General features: G+C 32.8%; 1 long non-coding RNA gene across 5 annotated transcripts; it reads right to left on the bottom strand.

Moving 5' to 3' along the window:
* Window positions 1–2,027: 2,027 nt before the first annotated feature.
* On the bottom strand, window positions 2,028–14,588 carry LOC148603968 (uncharacterized). Of its 5 annotated transcripts, XR_015916942.1 has the most exons (10): window positions 14,435–14,588; window positions 13,115–13,157; window positions 12,212–12,271; window positions 10,736–10,875; window positions 10,036–10,152; window positions 8,667–8,713; window positions 7,978–8,117; window positions 7,280–7,396; window positions 5,912–5,958; window positions 4,684–5,364 (listed from the first exon to the last, which is right to left on the bottom strand). It is a non-coding gene; the product is annotated as an uncharacterized LOC148603968 (long non-coding RNA). The 5 variants fall into 5 exon arrangements; XR_015916943.1 differs by lacking the exon at window positions 13,115–13,157 and having other exon boundaries at window positions 14,435–14,583; XR_015916941.1 differs by lacking the exons at window positions 12,212–12,271; window positions 13,115–13,157; window positions 14,435–14,588 and adding an exon at window positions 2,028–4,642 and having other exon boundaries at window positions 5,225–5,364; window positions 10,736–12,205.
* Window positions 14,589–19,500: the final 4,912 nt, after the last annotated feature.

Below are 19,500 nucleotides of genomic sequence, written 5' to 3'. Positions count from 1 at the left end.
GACTTATCAACAGGATCATTTCAACAATAGAATTTCTTTTTAATATCTCAGTTTTCAAGATATTGACCGAAAACAGTTTAAAAAAAGTCATTTTCCCCTTTTAAGGGCAATAACTCATACAAGGAATCGTCTTACAACTTTATCCTTGAAGACTTGTAGTCCTAATAATAAGGTTCATTTCAGCTTTTGAAAATTTGACTAAACCTGACGGTTTTGGAGATATATACGAAGAACTACTGTCTGCCTCCTATATTCGATTTTTAGTAACGGCGCCCATGTTACTCGACGAATCAAAAATCCCAACATCAGTTCTATGCAGGATACCCCAAGGAACATTCATACAAGGTTTGGTTTCAATTGTCAAGTAGTGTCGAAAGAAATAACATTTAAAAATGCAAATTCGTTGCAAAAGGGCAATAACTCTAACATGGCCTATAGGATTACAACAAAAATTTGACCACAGCTAGATCTCATTATGCTGAACACTTTTACCCAAGTCCGAATTTAGCTAAACCTAATGGTTTTGGAGATACATGCTAAAAACTACTGTCTGACTCCTATGTTCTATTTTTGTAACGACGGTCATGTTTTTTTTTTTTTCAACAAATAAAAAAATCCCCTTATTAGTTCTATGCAGGATACCCCCAAGGAATATTCATACCAAGTTTGGTTTTAATTAGACAAGTAATTTTCAGAGGAGAATAGTTTTGTATAATTGTTAACGACGACGATGAACGACGACAACGAACCCCAAGTAATGGCAATAGCTTACTTGGCCTTTGGCAAGGTAATCTAAAAAAGTTTTTTTTTTTTGGTGTGTGGCTCTATTTTGTACCCCTTTGACTCCAAATCGGTTAATTATAAGCCTAACCTGTACAAATAATTAACAGAAGTTCAAAAGTAACTAACTGACATCTGAATCATAAAAATCAATCAACAATAAACTTTCCTATCAATTCTAATGATAACACCAATTTTCTCCCTTTTTAACCCTTTATTTCCAAAATTGGTGGGGCAAAGACCTACCAAAACTATCTTGCCCTCTACTATCTATTTAGGAACAGTGTGTAAAAACTTCAAATATGTTGTCCTAATCTTTTTTTTTTTAAACAAATTTTGTGCCCACACTTGTCCTACGTTCAACATGTTGCAGTTCTATCATGCTGCACTTAGCAAAGCTATGTATTTGCATTTGAGATAATCTGTAACATTTAAGAAAAACAGAAAATGCATTGTAATATTGTTGTATCATAATATTGAGTCAGATATTTTAACCCCCTACCGCGATAAATTACCCCCCCCCCCCCTTTTTGATAATTTAGACCCATGCTGCGATATTTTAACCCCCTGCTGAAATAAATCAACCCTACTGTTATGACATTTAAACCCCTTCCTGCTATAAATTAACCCCCCGCTGCGATAAATTAATCCCCTTCTAAGATATTTTAGCGCCCCCACAGCGATATTTTAGCCCCCATGCTACGATGAATTAACCCCCCTGCTGTGATATTTTAACTCCTCTGCTGCGTTAAATTAACCCTCTGTTATGACATTTTAACACTCCTTTTGCTATATTTTAACCTCTCCTCCGATAAATGACCGCCCCCCCAACCTTTGTAATGACATTTTAATCCGCTACTACGATAAACTAATCCTCTGCTATGATATTTTGGCGCCCCCACTGCGATATTTTAACCCCCCTGCTACGATGAATTAAACCCCCTCTGTGACATTTTAACTCCTCTGCTGCGTTAAATTAACCCCCTGTTATGATATTTTAACCCCCCCCCCCTTTTGCTATATTTTAACCTTCCCTGAGATAAATGACCACCCCCCTTTGTAATGACATTTTAATCCGCTACTGCGATATATTAGCCCCCTGTTATGATAATTTAGCCCCATGCTGCGATATTTAACATCCTTGCTACGATAAATTACCTTTACTTTTATGACATTTAAACCCCCTCCTGCGTAAAATTTACCCCTGCTGCGATACTTTACCCCCCCCCCCTGCTCCAATAAATTAACCCCCCCTGTTATGATATTTTAATCTCCTGTTGTGCTATACTAACTGCTGGTCTGTGATAAATGTACCCCCTAGAGAGGGGTTAAAATATCATAAAGGGGGGTTATGTCAAAATTACCCTGGGGATCAATAATTCATACGATAAATTGATCCCGGAGTTAAGATATCATATGATATATTAACCCCGGGGTCAATATTTCGCGGGGGTCAAAATATCATATGACACCGGTATAAGAATTTGAACATTCAGTATCATACAATAGATCGTTAACAAAGACAAATACAACAAGACTGACAAAAAGCACACCCTGTCTCACTCCTTCCCCGTGCAGGTCAGGGTGTTAAAAGAATAGGCCTGCAGCAGCGCTAAGCTCGTCGTAAAAGGCGACTAAATAGTGCTCAGAACCCTAGCCGGGGGCTAGGGCGCTCTGTCCACAGAGCAACTGGGGTGTGTGCCCCAGGTGGTGGAATGAGGTACCCCTGGCGTGTTACATGCTGGGGTTGTCAGGCTATAATACGGAAAACCTGACCGCAAACCATAGTGTTGCACCGTGTTGGGAAAGATGCCACGTTCCTCGCACGTTAAAGAACCCTACTGTGGTATTCTCCCTGGGTATGAACCATAGGGCTCCACCACAGGAGATGCTTTAAGATGTTCAGAAAGCTTTAGATCCTCACTTGATCTCATTACTCTACACAAGCTGGATTTTTCTCAAAACACTTATTTTCGCAAAAACTTTAAAGTTAAAATTATGAAAAAAATCAGCAAAAACAGGTACATATTTTTTATACATCACCGCATGTAATGGCAAGGTATTATTTGATACCCTCAGAAAAATTTTGCGGTTGCCTGTCTGTCTGACCATAAGTTGAATTTTCAGATTAATTCAAAGTACACTTTTCAAGTTATGCAATTTTTCTCTCTTTACCATCCTCCCTCTCACCTGTATCCGGGTGAAAAATTGAGTGAGAATCTTAATGAATTCTTTTGAAATGTTGCACAGTTGTTTAGGACAGAATTCTTCATGCTTCATATATATATGAATTTACTACATGTATGTACGAATTGACTACATGTATGATGTTCATGTTTAAAATTGGAACAACCAGCAATATAAATATGGTCTCTCACGAAAAGAACATTTATAGAAAAATAAAAGAATTTTTGTCGTAAAATTACATGTCATAATAGATTGGTCAATCTATAAATGATTGTATCGGATTTCTATGGGTCATGAGTATGCAGGTTTTAAGAGTCTGAAAGGGAAATGTTTCAGATTTTTGTACATAAATGATATCTGTAAGGTTATCAATATTACTTCCGTTGTCACACATCTTGTTCAGGAAGTCCTGATTCAGGCTTAACACGAGTGGTACTTTTAACAGATTAATAATTTAATGTCTGTCCTACAAAAATATTGAATTCACTTTAGTCAATTAAGTCAGATAACAATGTCAAAATAACGAGAAATAAATACCTCTCTGATAGAAAATAAAGGACATCTTGTACAGATTTTCTTTCATTAAATGTTAGAACAAATCTCTTCTAACAATGCCTTAGATAACTTATATATATATGAATTGACTACATGTATGTACGAACTGACTACATGTATGATGTTCATGTTTACCATTGGAACAACCAGCAATATAAGTATGGTCTCTCACGGAAAGAACATTTATAGGAAAATAAAAAAATTTTTGTCCGTAAAATTACATGTCATAATAGATTGGTCAATCTATAAATGGTTGTATCGGATTTCTATGGATCATGAGTGTAAGATCGATTTATCTCTGATGTGCATGCATGAAACATGCGTGATCATGTACATGCATTCATCTGATTGGTAAATTGGTACATGATCCTGGGGTTATTGGGTTACAGCAACAGATGACCCTCGCGGTCAGTCGCCGTACAAATTCCCAAGGATCAAGTCTGTATTGAACAAATGTTGGCACTTTTTAATTGGTAGAGGAAAACTCACAGTGTAGGCTTAGAATGGGAGATAAACAGAATCCATAATAACAATAATATTAATTGATTGGCACAAACATATTTACAATAATTTACAAATGCCGTGGTTTTAATAACATGCTAACAGTATGAACAGAATGCTGTTCTCATATAGAAGGTCAATTGTTTACATGATTACAAAACACTTCCGATAAAGCTGACAAACTACTGCATAAATATCAATGGAAAAAATCACTACTTAATGAACTGTAATCTCTTGTGACAGTATTTTAGACCTTTTTTATAATCCTTATGTAAAGCAAATATATTCATCAAAGGTTTAACTGTCTTGTTATTTATATGATATCACTGCTTTATGATATTTTTTCTTCAACATTTTGTATACAAGTATTTACAAGCATTCCTTACAGCTTACTTAACACGTTGTTTACATCCAAAGTCTTTATTGCTGTTATTTCAAAAATGTTTGAAAATCATGATGTCATTAAATTAACTAATTGCATGTTTTAATTTAACATTTAACCTTGGAACTAATTCTTACTACAATCACTAAAAACTAAGGTTTACTCCCAGGATTTATAACTTGTACGAACCACAGTTCTAATCTAAGTTTTTATTACACATAATATGTATTTTAAAGTCTGAAAAAGAAATGAAATACTATTTAGAATACATACTCCAGTATAAAAGATACAAATAAAATATGATATCATTAATGTTATCAGTATTACTTCCCTTGACATATACTTGTGACTTCAGATCAAATTTTCTTATATCAAATAATTCTTTTCTGTTGTTCTGATATTTACTTAACAAAACCAAAAAGACCATGGTATAAAGACAGAAAGATATTATAACCAAATCATGGTTCCAAGAAAACTTTGGTCAAAGTTGACAAAAAAGAATTATTCATCAAACTGTAAGAACAAGCCTTTTCTATCATTGCTTTTGACAATCAAGTATTTATAACTGTTGGCATCTTATCCAATATAACATTATGTATTTTCTTCAACTTAGATATATTTACATTTATTCCATATAGCGTGTTTATGATGTTATCATCAACTGTCATTCACATTACAGTTCATAGCTAATGAAACATCTTTCAAACATAAAAAAAACTTAATTAGTTTGTTAGAAGTTATATGACCTTGAAACAACTTTTCTATTGTTAAGTGATTCAGAATAATTTTACCAGTCTTTCAATGTCCCATACCACTTACAGTAATAACATGTACCGCTGCCCTCTAATGCCACTATATGCAAATAACTTTCGTCATTTGTCTCTGCCTTTCCCTTTACTTGTACTTGTAAAGTTCCTCATCCTTCCTTGGTTACAGTTTGATTTCAGCAAATCTTTTTACTGAAAATTGTACAATATACAGTCTGAAATCATTTGATGTGAAGAAATTAAAGGATATTGTTAGAAAGTAAGGTAAAGTGAAGACAAAGTATGATTTTGGGTGAGCCAAATTTAAAAAAAAAAAAAACAAATATAATAAAACATAGACACAAATCTATGTTAGCTATATACCAAAAGAAAATAGTGTGAATGTATAAATCCAAATCAGTAATCCATTCTACATGTATTTGGTGTGACTTCTTTTGAATCAAGCACTCTCATGGAACCAAACTGTTCAGAAAATCGTCATTTCGTATATCATTCTCTAGAATAATGTTATTAAATAGAATTACATTGGGACTACTATAAAGGATATTAAGTCCATCACACGAGCACTGTGACCTTTTCCTTAGTAATCATTTTAGTTCGTTTTCATGTATTTCCTTGTTTTGTCTATTCATAGTCACATTTTTCTGATTGATAATACAAACTCATTGTAAATAATAACAATGACTTGTATTATGTCAATAGTTGTGCTTAATTCTCTAAAAGTATACCTAATCTTCACCTTCTATATCAGTTCTAAGTACTTTTCACTCTGCAGGTTTTAAGAGTCTGAAAGAGAAATGTTTCAGATTTGTGTACATAAATGATATCTGTAAAGTTATCAATATTACCTCCGTTGTCACACATCTTGTTCAGGAAGTCCTGATTCAGGCTTAACACGAGTGGTACTTTTCACAAATAAATGATTTAATGTCTGTCCCACAAAAATATTGAATTCACTTTAGTCAATTAAGTCAGATAACAATGTCAAAATAACGAGAAATAAATACCTCTGATAGAAAATAAAGGACATCTTGGACAGATTTGCTTTCATTAAATGTTAGAACAAATCTCTTCTAACAATGCCTTAGAAAACGTTTATATATATGTATGTATGAACTGACTACATGTATGTACGAACTGACTACATGTATGTACGAACTGACTACATGTATGATGTTCATGTTTACCATTGGAACAACCAGCAATATAAATATGGTCTCTCACGGAAAGAACATTTATAGGAAAATAAAAGAATTTCTGTCCTTTAAATTACAAGTCATAATAGATTGATCAATCTATAAATGGTTGTATCGGATTTCTATGGATCATGAGTGTAAGATCGATTTATCTCTGATGTGCATGCATGATACATGCGTGATCTTGTACATGCATTCATCTGATTGGTAAATTGGTACATGATCCTGGGGTTATTGGGTTACAGCAACAGATGGCCCTCGCGGTCAGTCGCCGTACAAATTCCCAAGGATCAAGTCTGTATTGAACAAATGTTGGCACTTTTTAATTGGTAGCGGAAAACTCACAGTGTAGGCTTAGAATGGGAGATAAACAGAATCCATAATAACAATAATATTAATTGGCACAAACATATTTACAATAATTTACAAATGCCGTGGTTTTAATAACATGCTAACAGTATGAACAGAATGCTGTTCTCATAGAAGGCCAATTATGTATAGGATTACAAAACACTTCCGATAAAGTTGACAAACTACTGCATAAATATCAATGGAGAAAATCACTACTTAATGAACTGTAATCTCTTGTGACAGTATTTTAGACCTTTTTTATAATCCTTATGTAAAGCAAATCTATTCATCAAAGGTTTAACTGTCTTGTTATTTATATGATATCACTGCTTTATGATATTTTTTCTTCAACATTTTGTATACAGGTATTTACAAGCATTCCTTACAGCTTACTTAACACGTTGTTTACATCCAAAGTCTTTATTGCTGTAATTTCAAATATGTTCGAAAATCATGATGTCATTAAATTAACTAACTACATGTTTTAATTTAACATTTAACCTTGGAACTAATTCTTACTACAATCACTAAAAACTAAAGCCTATCATCCTAATACATACCTTGACTTTTAAACCACAGTTTGTTCTAGAAACTAAGGTTTACTCCCAGGATTTATAACTTGTACGAACCACAGTTCTAATCTAAGTTTGCATTATACAGAATATGTATTTTAAAGTCTGAAAAAGAAATGAAATACTATTTAGAATACATACTCCAGTATAAAAGATACAAATAAAATATGATATCATTAATGTTATCAGTATTACCTCCCTTTACATATACTTGTGACTTCAGATCAAATTGTCTTATATCAAATAATTCTTTTCTGTTGTTCTGATATTTACTTAACAAAACCAAAAAGACCATGGTGCAAAGACAGAAAGATATTATAACCAAATCATGGTTCCAAGAAAACTTTGGTCCAAGTTGACAAAAAAGAATTATTCATCGAACTGTAAGAACAAGCCTTTTCTATCATTGCTTTTGACAGTCAAGTATTTATAACTGTTGACATCTTATCCAATATAACTTTATGTATTTTCTTCAACTTATATATATTTACATTTATTCCATATAGCGTGTTTATGATGTTATCATCAACTGTCATTCACATTACAGTTCATAGCTAATGAAACATCTTTCAAACATAAAAAAACTTAATTAGTTTTATGGAAGTTATTTGACCTGGAAACAACTTTTCTATTGTTAAGTGATTCTAAATAATTTCACCAGTCTTTCAATGTCCCATACCACTTACAGTAATAACATGTACCACTGCCCTCTAATGCCACTTTATGCAAATAACTTCCGTGATTTGTCTCTGCCTTTCCCTTTACTTGCACTTGTAAAATTCCTCATCCTTCCTTGGTTACAGTTTGATTTCAGCAAATCTTTTTACTGAAAATTGTACAATATACAGTCTGAAATCATTTGATGTGAAGAAATTAAAGGATATTGTTTGAAAGTAAGGTAAAGTGAAGACAAAGTATGATTTTGGGTGAGCCAGATTTAAAAAAAAAAAAAAAACAAATATAATAAAACATAGACACAAATCTATGTTAGCTATATACCAAAAGAAAATAGTGTGCATGTATAAATCCAAATCAGTAATCCATTCTACATGTATTTGGTGTGACTTCTTTTGAATCAAGCACTCTCATGGAACCAAACTGTTCAGAAAATCGTCATTTCGTATATCATTCTCTAGAATAATGTTATTAAATAGAATTAAATTGGGACTACTATAAAGGATATTAAGTCCATCACACGAGCACTGTGACCTTTTCCTTAGTAATCATTTTAGTTCGTTTTCATGTATTTCCTTGTTTTGTCTATTCATAGTCACATTTTTCTGATTGATAATACAAACTCATTGTAAATAATAACAATGACGTGTATTATGTCAATAGTTGTGCTTAATTCTCTAAAAGTATACCTAATCTTCACCTTCTATATCAGTTCTAAGTACTTTTCACTCTGCAGGTTTTAAGAGTCTGAAAGAGAAATGTTTCAGATTTGTGTACATAAATGATATCTGTAAAGTTATCAATATTACCTCCGTTGTCACACATCTTGTTCAGGAAGTCCTGATTCAGGCTTAACACGAGTGGTACTTTTCACAAATAAATGATTTAATGTCTGTCCCACAAAAATATTGAATTCACTTTAGTCAATTAAGTCAGATAACAATGTCAAAATAACGAGAAATAAATACCTCTCTGATAGAAAATAAAGGACATCTTGGACAGATTTTCTTTCATTAAATGTTAGAACAAATCTCTTCTAACAATGCCTTAGAAAACGTTTATATATATGTATGTATGAACTGACTACATGTATGTACAAACTGACTACATGTATGTACGAACTGACTACATGTATGATGTTCATGTTTACCATTGGAACAACCAGCAATATAAATATGGTCTCTCACGGAAAGAACATTTATAGGAAAATAAAAGAATTTCTGTCCTTCAAATTACAAGTCATAATAGATTGGTCAATCTATAAATGGTTGTATCGGATTTCTATGGATCATGAGTGTAAGATCGATTTATCTCTGATGTGCATGCATGATACATGCGTGATCTTGTACATGCATTCATCTGATTGGTAAATTGGTACATGATCCTGGGGTTATTGGGTTACAGCAACAGATGACCCTCGCGGTCAGTCGCCGTACAAATTCCCAAGGATCAAGTCTGTATTGAACAAATGTTGGCACTTTTTAATTGGTAGCGGAAAACTCACAGTGTAGGCTTAGAATGGAAAATAAACAGAATCCATAATAACAATAATATTAATTGGCACAAACATATTTACAATAATTTACAAATGCCGTGGTTTTAATAACATGCTAACAGTATGAACAGAATGCTGTTCTCATAGAAGGCCAATTATTTATAGGATTACAAAACACTTCCGATAAAGTTGACAAACTACTGCATAAATATCAATGGAGAAAATCACTACTTAATGAACTGTAATCTCTTGTGACAGTATTTTAGACCTTTTTATAATCCTTATGTAAAGCAAATCTATTCTTCAAAGGTTTAACTGTCTTGTTATTTATATGATATCACTGCTTTATGATATTTTTTCTTCAACATTTTGTATACAAGTATTTACAAGCATTCCTTACAGCTTACTTAACACGTTGTTTACTTCAAAAGTCTTTATTGCTGTAATTTCAAATATGTTCGAAAATCATGATGTCATTAAATTAATTAACTACATGTTTTAATTCAACATTTAACCTTGGAACTAATTCTTACTACAATCACTAGAAACTAAAGCCTATCCTCCACATACATACCTTGACTTTTAAACCACAGTTTGTTCTAGAAACTAAGGTTTACTCCCAGGATTTATAACTTGTACGAACCACAGTTCTAATCTAAGTTTGCATTATACAGAATATGTATTTTAAAGTCTGAAAAAGAAATGAAATACTATTTAGAATACATACTCCAGTATAAAAGATACAAATAAAATATGATATCATTAATGTTATCAGTATTACCTCCCTTTACATATACTTGTGACTTCAGATCAAATTGTCTTATATCAAATAATTCTTTTCTGTTGTTCTGATATTTACTTAACAAAACCAAAAAGACCATGGTGCAAAGACAGAAAGATATTATAACCAAATCATGGTTCCAAGAAAACTTTGGTCCAAGTTGACAAAAAAGAATTATTCATCGAACTGTAAGAACAAGCCTTTTCTATCATTGCTTTTGACAGTCAAGTATTTATAACTGTTGACATCTTATCCAATATAACTTTATGTATTTTCTTCAACTTATATATATTTACATTTATTCCATATAGCGTGTTTATGATGTTATCATCAACTGTCATTCACATTACAGTTCATAGCTAATGAAACATCTTTCAAACATAAAAAAAAACGTAATTAGTTTTATGGAAGTTATTTGACCTGGAAACAACTTTTCTATTGTTAAGTGATTCTAAATAATTTCACCAGTCTTTCAATGTCCCATACCACTTACAGTAATAACATGTACCACTGCCCTCTAATGCCACTTTATGCAAATAACTTCCGTGATTTGTCTCTGCCTTTCCCTTTACTTGCACTTGTAAAATTCCTCATCCTTCCTTGGTTACAGTTTGACTTCAGCAATTCTTTTTACTGAAAATTACAATATACAGTCTGAGATCATTTGATGTGAAGAAATTAAATGATATTGTTAGAAAGTAAGGTAAAGTGAAGACAAAGTATGATTTTGGGTGAAACAAACTGAAAAAAAAAAACAAATATACTAAAAAATAGACACAAATCTATGTTAGCTATATACCAAAAGAAACTTGTGGCTACCTTTACCAAGTAGATTTACCTGAATTGCCTTATATTGAAATTTCTTTATCACCTGTACTTTTCCCTCCAATTTCTTGTCACTGCACTATTACAAGTCAAGCAGTACAGAAGGCATTTTGAACAAAATGAGTTTTACCTAGACTTTCTGCAAATTTATTATGATTCTGTGCATCTTATTTTTGGAATGAAGGTATTATGATGTAACCAGTCAGTATTAAATGAGCTGCTGTGTGCCTATATTATTTATTATCATCATGTATTATGTACAACCAGACCCCTACACCCTCATGTGAGGGTCTCATCTCAACTTTATATTTTCCTTAATATCTGAGACCTCTAATAAAGAATCCATTTAACTACTAAGGAGTTTCATTGTGTTTTACGTCCAATTACTCCCGATTGCGTTGAGTAACACCTTTATTTCTAATAATGCTTTATATAACTGATAAAAAATTATGTATGTATTGGCTAAACCTGACGGTTTTGGAGATATTTGCGAAAAACAACTGTCTGACGCATATGTTCTTTTTTTTAGTAAGAGCTGCCATATTTTTCGACGGATCATAAATCCCCACAACAGTTCTATGTAGAATACACCAAGAAAAATTCATATCATGTATGGTTCCAATTGGTCAAGTAGTGTCAGAGCAGAAGAGTTTTGAAAAAATGTTAACGACGACGGCCAAAGACGCCAAGTGATGGCAATAACTCACTTGGTCTTTGGCCAGGTGAGCTAAAAATGTTAAACCTAAAATCCACACTACATGAATAAAACAAAATACTGTAATACTGAAAGTCCATAATAAATTATAACATTCACTTTGCTTATATTTGTCACCTCTGACATTGTAAAATTTTGCAGTCAGAAGACGTGCATATGACTAGAATTCGTAAGTTGCATAGAGAATAGACAAATATATTAATGAATAATAAATATAAAGTTCTGTGTGTTATAGTGATATTCACACCCAACTCCATAAAACCTGAAGTTGATATCAGGCAGCAACTATGATGCTTCATCACTTTAAAGCTGACTACATGCACCAAAGATAAGTAGTAGCAAAGTTGAGTGAAACCAACATTGAATTGATGGACAAGGTGTTTCCAATATAATAATGTGATAAAGTATATTGTGCTACTTTACACAAACTTTAAACGTCTTTTATATATTCTGTATCTGTATTCTTTATATTTCATATTGACCTCAAATCTGTAAAAGAGAAGAATTTCATGATGATAATCATGGAATCTTTGCTATATATAGAAAAAATAATTTTGCTTAGTTTATCAGTATTATCACCTTTAATGAGACGTAATAATAGATCAGATGAATATTTCATCCCTTTATACACAATATTTTTATAATAAATATTCCACCAAATTATAGTCAATGATAACATGTCAGTATACTAATGATAAACTCACACTTTAATGTAGCAGATGAGTACCTACTTGACAAATTAGGTAATTCAGTGAACAGTAACAGCCTATTTTGTCTATCCCGGAGTTGATTTTTTTATGAGAAACTCGGCAGGTCTTCTACAAAATCAGAGGATGGTGACCGGTGCACCTGATCCATGCTTCCAGTTTTTTTTTTATATTTTATATATAGTTATTTATATTCTTTGTTATGTTTGTCTGTTTTCCATGTCTGATATTTGTTCCTGGATTACATTCTTTTGATTTTCGCTAGAATCTCGAATCCTTGAATATACTTAAAAGAAATATAAAAACAGGAGATGTGGTATGATTGCCAATGAGACAGTCCTCCTCCAGAAGCCATGCAACAAATCACCACACGGTCTTCAGTGACACAATGTTAGGTAAAACTCATGCCATTAAACAAGCTTTAAATGCCCCAAAATAAATAAAGTGAAATTATTTAAAAAAGAAGAAAATTTATCTTATCTATAAAAAAAGAACTAACAATGAACATAAAAAACAACCACTGGACTACAGGTCCCTGGCTTGGAACAAACACAATACAACCACATTATCAAAAATGACAAAAATGTACAAGCTGTACATGTATCTACCACCAAAGAGTACTTGCTTTTTTCTGTAAGCTACTGATAAACACATCATATTTCCTCAAACTGAAATATCAATAAAAACACGTCCAACAGTATTAAGTGGAACTATATCATGTCTGCTGCATATATTGGATGAATAGATAGTTTGAAGGATTTCTACCTAGAACAGTTTGGTAAAGGCCAGAAAAATAGTACAATAATCAATGGTCCTACAATAACATTTACTGTAAACATATTCATTTTAACGGCTGCTAATTTTTGCTAATTCTGTCAAGTGAACATATTAGCTGGTATCAGTTTTCGCTAATTGAAAAATGTTTGGCCTAATATAGTGTTAAAAATCAATTTTGTGAGTACCATTTGTCACACTTTTATTTCCCCCCGAAAATTAATACTTTAACAGATTGTCTTTCTGCCCAGTATTAAGAGTTCAGTGGAGTTAAGGAGTATCTTATCAGTCTTCATTAAATTGGCTGGCACTATTAATACAGAAGTCAAGGACAAAAGCATGTGCCATGTTCTGTTCAATCACTGCTGCAAAAAAGATTAAGGTACATGTATTTCATAATAATAAAAAGTAGAAAGATAAATGAAATATATATAGCTAATCCTTCTCTTTTAGATCCTTGTTGAAAACAGAAAATCTCACTGGTCAGAACTGCGCCATGATTTTATGACACCATGACCCAAGTAAGTTTGCAGACGAATAGACAGGGAAATTCAGAGTTCTAAGACAAGTATTTTTGAGGTTAACAAATTCACATATAGAAGTGGAGAAGTTTTTATTTGTTTAATTCAAAAATTTTCTCTGATATGAACATAAAGTATTACTCTGCTGGATTTAGCCATTACATGCATGAGGATACAAAGACTAAGGTCCCAACAAGAATCCAAATAATCATGATAAACAATGTTTACGAAATAGATATTTCTATGGAGTTATGAGCTGTTGAATCATATCGTAGCCACTGGAGAAAAAAAACTTTGTAGAGATTGAAAATATGTGTCCTGATGTTGATTATTACATGTATACTTTCTTGGATACTTGGAAAGTGTTGTAATATGCATAAAAAAACAATTTTGTATCCAAAAACTTATTTACATATATAATTAAATAACGTAGGAATCAACAATACCACAAAAACGTATGTTATTGAGGTTGTCAAATGTATACACTTGGTTTTCGGGACAAAGACAGGTTTTCGGTAATACGGGGTTCTACATCACATGGCGCATCTTATTTACGTGTATGATTGCACGTGCCCGTCGAAAACACATCCAAAGACCATTCAACAAATCAAAAAATAGTACATTAGTAGATTATGAATCTGGAAACTTACTTGCTAAGCATATAGCATCTTTTGTTTACAGTTTCGTGAGTTCTTTCAGGGGAGTTCATAGATGGTTCGTGTCAAATTGAAATCTACCATTTCTGTATCATGTGATTTAACACGTGTCCATTTAATATCTCAAAACCACAAAAAACATTATCATAAAAACGCACTTAAACGGCCTAAATATAACCTAAAGCCTACAAAATGTACAATAAACAAAGCACCATGAAGTTCTAGAGGTATAGCTAAGGACCAATTGAAATAGTTAACTAGAAAGCACTAAAACGTTCAAAAGTTTTACTAAGAACCCCACTACAAATACAGTGAGCAACACACAGTAATGCAATTGAAATTTTTCTTTAATATATCCCTTAAAATGTCTTTATTCTACCAGGTAGTGTAAATTAAAGTCTCTTACTCTACATTATCATCCAACAAATAGAGACAAAGACAAATACTGATAGATTACATCAAAATTGTGTTGATAGTTTCTTGTTTATTATGGAAATGGCTATGAGCCGCGTTTAACTAATCAAAATAATGGTTAAATGACATAAAATGGTAATTATCATAGACAGACAAAAAAAAAAAAAAAATACAAAATCAACTTATCCTACATACCCAATCTAGGAAAACTAACTTTTTGACTGTTTTTTTTTCTGTGTATATGTGCTTTTGAAACAAAACAAATATCATGCAAGATTTACGCTAACATGTTATTCGAACTTCGTATGCTTGTGTCGAATATATTATAAAACAATTGGATGTTTCAAAGAATAATCGTGATTTGTCAGAAATGAAAAATGTGTGGTGGAAACAGGTTCCGGGTTTAAGGCAAACCGGAGGTTACTTTCATGAATGAGTGAAACTGGGATAGAGAGTTTTTCCCGATCAGCTGTACTTAACTGACGTTTTGAAATTGCTCCTGACAACTGACCTGTGTGCAGCTAAACTACTGAAAGATGACTATAATTCCATTCCTAATGCCTTAAGAGGCGGTACCAGTTACTTATACCCTTCTAAGCTACTGAAAGTTATCTCTAGAAATTTAAAATTTCTTAAAGTTTTAAAACAGAAAATAATGAAAATTACCTCCTACAAAAGAAAAGGTACGTGAATTGCAAAAAATAATGAAACCCCTATTACTATATAGACCCAATAATGGTATTGCGGGTGTATACGTACGAACTCCAACTACTCAGAAACAGTGTTTATACTGGCTTTTTTGTTTATATATTTTCATGGAGTCAGTATTTCGGGTATCCCGAGCTCGAGCTGAACTCAACTTCCGCGAGCTGAAAATGATTATTGCCGATATCTTCTTTAAAATGAGGTGAATTTCTTATATTTTCGGCACCAAATTTGATTTTGGTTTTTTTTTTATTATTGTTCAACAATTGGGTTTGCTGAGTCCAGACAAGTTTGAGAATTATTTATATATTACTTTATTTACAAATTAATCCATATATTGTGCTGATTTACTCGAAAAGATCGATTGATTTATCTAACTAATCTGAATCATTCAATCAAAAAGACGGCTCTTGGTCTATTTGTTCTTGACAGCTTGATTGTAAGCTCATGTTGGTCTAGGTTTACAGGTGTGTCTACTGCTCTGCTATTTTGACAAGCTGTATTAATCTAGGTTGCACTATTTTATGTGTGGCCACTAACTTTGTATGGTTTGTTAAAAACAATACCTCTTTCATCGAATATTTGTTACTTAACAACAAATCATCTGTGTTCTTTAATGTTTTAAATCTAGCCTACACGCAGATATCCGGTAAGACGAAAATATTTTCGGAATTAATGATAAATGATATGTATTTAGAATTGTCAGAAGAAATACGTGAAGGTTACAAAATGTTTGTAATACGTTGAAAAAATATGTTGTCGTACCAGCAGACAAAGTCCAAAGCAACACGTTCTACATCCAATATTTATTATCAGAGGTAGACGTAGAAAATAATAGCAGTGATAAAACCTATACTGCTACCACTCTCTCCAAAGAAGAGATTGTGGAAAACCATAAATCTGTTGCTATCCTCTTTTGGAATTTCTACCAAGGCCGATGATTGTGATTTACCGTCTATGTACTGGATTCATAAACTCCACAAGACAAACAAACATACAAACAAAGTTTCATAGCTGGATCTGCAAAATGTACCACCAAGCTTCTTTCAAAACTTTTAACTTCTATACTCACAACTGTCAAAGAGAGTCAGCAGTCTTACCACAACACTTGTTACTCCCGTAGTGGTATTAATTCATTGTGGATCCTGAAATATTCGAAAAATCTTTTGGAGACAATCAGTTCAAGACTATTTTCTGAATATAATAGCATTAAAACCTATGAATTGTCAATACTGTATACTTCTATTCCCCATACTCAGTTAAAATCCCGACCTAAAATCTTTATACATCGTTGTTTTTTTTTTTCAAAAAGATGGTACATCTAGATACAAATATATAGTTCTTGGTAGAGATTCCTCATACTCTGTAAGAAATAATTCCACATCATCTTCCAAATATACAGAGGAAGATCTTTACAAAATGCTGGAATTTTTAATTGACAATATATTTGTCCAGTGTGGTGGACGTGTTTTTCAATAAACGGTCGGCATTCCAATGGGAACAATTTGTGCTCCTTTACTTGCTGACCCATTCCTTCACTCTTATGAGGCTGACTTTATAGCTGATCTGATCAGAAAGAACGAATATCGTTTGGCTAGATCTTTCAATCTCAGTTGCCGCTATATAGATGACGTTTTATCTATAGACAATCCTAATTTCGGGGATTTGATACATCGCATTTACCCAAAAGAACTTGAAATAAAGGATACTACAGACGCTGTGAAGACAGCCTCATATCTTGACCTACACTTAGAAATCGATGGTAAAGAAGAACTACTGACTAAACTTTACGACAAACGTAATGACTTATCATTCAGAATTGTCTATTTTCCTTTCATCTGTGGCAACATCCCTTCGGCGCTTGCGTATGGAGTGTTCATATCACAACTCATCCGTTATGCCAGAGCTTACTGAAACTACGCATAATTTTTGTATCGCGCTAGAACTCTAACAAATAGGTTTCTGGAACAGGGTTATGTTGCTACAAGATTGAAGTCATCACTACAGAAGTTTTATGGTCGTCATCATGAACTTGTGGATCGTTATGGTGTATCTATCTGCACCATGAAAACTGATTTATTCAACGGGTCCTTTCCTCGTTTGTCTACCCGGATTTGACTTTTTATGAGCAACTCGGCGGCTGTTTCTGTAAAAGCAGAGGACGCTTACTCTACCGGTGCACCTGGTCCGTGGTCCCGGTTTTTAGTGGAATCCGAGTTGCTCATTTACTTTTGTTACTTTGTATGTATGATTTTAGTTGCTTTGTTTTCTTTGTTGTGTATGTCTGTTTTCTATATCTGGTCTTTGTCCGTGGGTTGCGTTCTTTTAATTGCCGCTGTGGCCTTGGTTCCCTTGATTACGTTTTAATATTAGAAATTCAATCATTTTTATCTATATATATTTTATTTAATCGTAATTGAATACAACAAACCCATTTTGTAATATTAGAAAATCAATTTCTAGTATTAAAAAATATTTTTTTAATATTAGAAATTAAATTGAATTTTTGATATTAAAAAGGGATTTTTTTTATATCAAAAAGTGTTTTGGGATATTAGAAATTTAATTTGTAATATTCGAAAATGAATTTGTAATATTCGAAAATTAATATTCGAAAATGAATTTGGAATATTAAAAAATCATTTTTAAATATTAGCAAATACTCATTTTTGTCCACTTTGGCTTGCCATAATGGTCCGCTTTTCATACGGAGCGGTGCCAGCCAGGGTTCATCAGAAAATGTGGGGTGATGAGGCAGTTTTTGCCATTTCTTGTCAATTTTTCAAATGAAAATAATTTTCCATTAAAATGGGGTTGCAAACACTCTGCAAACTCTGGATCCACCACTTAGTCTGTGATGCAAGTGTAAAAATTTTAACCACTAAAGAATTACAAAAATATAATCATTTGACATTACTTGAACTTTTAAGTTCACGAACAAATTCATATCTTTTTTATAGGTACATGTGCTCAGTTTTAATCGAAGATGGAATCCAGGTTCCTTCAGTCACGGTATAGTGTTACTATATCCCGCTTGTGAAGCACGCTTCCCTCTCTGGGAGTCACTTAAAGTATTATTTACAATTTGCGCCAGGATGGCTTGCGGATTTTTTTCTTTTCTTGTTATTACACTTTTCTTTATTATAAAATCCTTCATTTCATACATGTACGTTCATTATGATATGAATTCGTTTGGAGGTCAGTGTCAAATTCTGTGCTGATACATGCTAAATGCTATATATTTGATTATTGAAGATGTGTTTTGATTAAATGTGCACCTCCTGCACCAAACACTGGTTTCTTCTATAATTACCTCTAATGTGCACCTCCTGATCCAAACACTGATTTTCTCCTTCAATTACCTCTAATGTGCACCTCCAGCACCAAACACTGGTTTCTCCTTCAATTACCTCTAATGTGCACCTCCTGCACCAAACACTGGTTTCTCCTTCAATTACCTCTAATGTGCACCTCCTGCACCAAACACTGGTTTCTCCTTCAATTACCTCTAATGTGCACCTCCTGCTCCAAACACTGGTTTCTCCTTCAATTACCTCTAATGTGCACCTCTTGCTCCAAACACTGGTTTCTTCTTCAATTACCTCTAATGTGCACCTCCTGCTCTAAACACAGGTTTCTCCTTGAATTACCTCTAATGTGAAACCCCTGCTCAAAACACTGGTTCCTCCTTCAATTACCTCTAATTTGTGTCTATGTACATATATAAGAATACATTTGTAAATAACCATTCAAATATAATTTAATGACACATCATTTTTTTTGTAATTAAATTTAAAACACTGTGGCTAATATAATATGATTCTGTGTTGATAGTGGGATCAATGATTGCAGTGGAACTAAGTAGATATCATCAGTACACGTTCTCTCATTTTCTTCGAACAAGCCAGAAAACTGCACTAAATAAAAATACTCAACACTAT

This window comes from Perna viridis, chromosome 11 (genome assembly GCF_037379345.1).
Source record: "Perna viridis isolate PV_CMFRI_1.1 ecotype Kerala chromosome 11, ASM3737934v1, whole genome shotgun sequence".
Classification (NCBI taxonomy): domain Eukaryota; kingdom Metazoa; phylum Mollusca; class Bivalvia; order Mytilida; family Mytilidae; genus Perna; species Perna viridis.
The sequence above is the reverse complement of the archived record's forward strand: the minus strand, read 5'-3'. Positions and strand labels throughout refer to the sequence as shown.